We start from the raw sequence: 3,034 nt of genomic DNA on the forward strand, positions 1-3,034 counted from the left end.
TCGACACCAGCTGTTGCGAATTGAAATGGGAAAGCGTTCCTACTTTTTTTTTCTCCACTTGCACACACACACGTGCACGGACGAGTCATTATACATCATTTTACTGTGTACGTCTCTCCCTCTCTCCCTCTCCCTCTCTTCCTCTCTCTCTCATTCACTTGCCCTCATTTGGCAACACAAAAGTAGCACCAGACACTCACACCTTCGCACTTATCCCTCCTCCTCCTCCTCCTCTGTCTTTGTCCTTCTTTTCCCTCCCTCTCCGCCACTCTCAGCTCGTTACGTGTGTGTGTGTGTGTGTGTGTGCGCACGTGCACGTGCGTGGAATGGCTGCCCGGGCACGACTACCGTTTTCACAGTCTGCTTCTCACATCGCCTCCCCTGTGTGCTTTATGGTGTGGGTGTGTGTTTGTTTACAAGGCTTGTCGAGATTCCTACTGTGCGCGCTTGTACGCCTGTTTGCATAAATAAGCCCTCTCCGCGGAACCTCGCCGCCGATTTCCGCCGCCGCCACGCAGGCTTGACGCCGCGCAAGTGCTCCTCCCGGACAGCCTGCTTGTCTTTTTACGGGGACTTCATCCCCTCCCTCCCCCTCATTCCCCCCTTTTGACACCCAACCAGGGAGAAACCGGCATCCCTCTTTAGTGTGTCCCCCCTTCTGTCTTGAAGAGCTAACCTTCAAACGAGGAGGCACGTAGGGGGGAGCTCGTTGTCTTTGAGCAATCAGGTTACGTGCCCAGCAGAGGGGGGAGGGGGGGTGCTTCGGTGTGGACGGATGGGCCCCCGGCGGCGGGGCTTGAACCCGTGATGTGTCTGTAACCTTGAGTTCACCCTGTCGCTCCAGGAGGCGGCTCGCATCCTCCGAGTTATTCTTGGTTTCCCTCGGTGCTGTGTGTGTGTGTGTGTTTGTGTGTGTGTGTGTGTGTGTGTGTGTTTGTGTGTGTGTGTGTGTGTGTGTGTGTGTGTTTGTGTGTGTGTGTGTGTGTGTGTGGTGTGTACGGGCCTATACGTGCTTGCAGGGGGATTTTTGTATGGGCTCCCTACAGCGCCCCCCCCCCCCCTCCCCACAGTCACCCCCCCACTCCGCCGTCTTTCTCTGGAGGAGATCTGATTTCCCTGCTCCAGGCGAGCAGCGAGAACAAGACAGCGTGTGTGTGTGTGCGCTTCGCTACGTGTCTACGCTTTTGTGTGTGTGTGTGTGTGTGTGTGTGTGTGTGTGTGTGTGTGTGCGTGTGTGTGCGTGTGTGTGTGTGTGTGTGTGTGTGTGTGTGCGTGTGTGTGTGTGTGTGTGCGCGCGCCCGCACAAGCAACCCGGGCCAGGCAGACCTTCCCCATCTCCGTTCTGCGCTTTGAAAACGAGGGAGGAAATCTCAGAGCAGCAGTTATTATTCATCCCTCAAAGCAAACGGGGAGGAGGCGGGGGGAGGAGGGGGGAGGGAGGAGGGAGGGAGGGAGGAAGAAAGAGAGAGCCAAACGGGAGGGATGAAGGGGGGGTAAGGGGGGATACATTAACGCTTATCTCACTGTATTCGGTATTCTGCATCCCAGGATGCACTCTTTCTTTCCCTCTCTCTTTCCTCTCTACACTCCCTTCCTTCCGCTTCCTCGCCGTCGACGCCTCTCCGAATATCTGGCGTTCGCCGTGCACGGATGTGTGTGTGTGTGTGTGTGTGTGTGTGTGTGTGTGTGTGTGTGTGTGTGTGTGTGTGTGTGCCACCGTGTGCGGTGTGTACTGTACGCTCCGAACGCCTTTTTGTGGTGTGTTTTGTTTACTTGAACCAGCGAGCTCCTCCGACGCTGCGAGCTTCCAGAAACTCTCATCTTTATTTGTCGACACCAGTTTTAAACGTATCCATCTCTTCATATTCATTTTACTGTGTTTACTAAAATAAGTTTTTCTGCTTGATATCGCTTGCAGGTATTTGATTTATTTTCAGAATCGGAGGTAAAACTATCATCTCTTTTTTAACAAAATAAAACTGAGTTGCTTTGATCTTTGCAGAGGTGATTCTGCAGGCGGTCAAGCCAGGATATTGCCAGATTTGATTTTAATTTTTCACACTACAACTTTTTTTTTTACCAATTAAGACAAAGAATGACTGAATTCTGATTTTTTTTTCTTTTCTGTTATTCACACACACATAAAAAAACAACAGAAATCCTCCAATCTAAGGTGTCTGTGGCGTCGCATGTGTCGCTCACCTGATTGGCCATGTGATGAGCCACATGTGGTGGTGGCGGCGGCGGCCTAGATAATATCCCGGTGGATGCGTGGCCGTGCTGCCGTGCCGCCGCGCGGCGTGTGTCTGTAACCGGTTTGTAACCGGAGACGGAGCGAGCCGTGGCCATTTGTCTCTCGTTGAGCAGCAGCGCCGCTCGGCTATTCATCCCCATTTAGAGAGACGAGAGCTGGCCTACAGGGCTGTGTGAAACACACACACACACACACACACACACACACACACACACACACACACAAACACACACACACACACAGGGTTTAATGTTGTAGTGGACGTATACATTTGCATGCATGTAAATCGCTATGCGGACATGAAATATTCATATTCACACACACACACACCTAAGATACAGGCATATGCCCATAGACAGACATTCACACACACACACACACACACACACACACCACACACATGCAGGCCAGTCAACTACACACACCTACATATAAACTACAGACGCACACACACTCATATAGACACACAAACATTCAGGCACATTCATATACATGCAAATTCAGAAGGAAACTCTCACACACACACGTTCACAGGCGCATGCACGCAACACAAACACGTACGTACACACACACACACACACACACACACACACCACCCTGCTCCCCCCTCCCTCTGCTCTTTCAGGCACGTCTTTAAATATTCATCACTCTGGCTGCTCTGAGAGTGCCGTAAACGCTGCCTCACACTCCAGGGAATCGCTAAAGTCTACTCTATCATCTGCTCTCTCTCTCTCTCTCTCTCTCTCTCTCTCTCTCTCTCTCTCTCTCTCTCTCTCTCTC

The sequence above is a fragment of the Eutrigla gurnardus genome, assembly GCF_963514095.1.
Source record: "Eutrigla gurnardus genome assembly, chromosome: 12".
Classification (NCBI taxonomy): domain Eukaryota; kingdom Metazoa; phylum Chordata; class Actinopteri; order Perciformes; family Triglidae; genus Eutrigla; species Eutrigla gurnardus.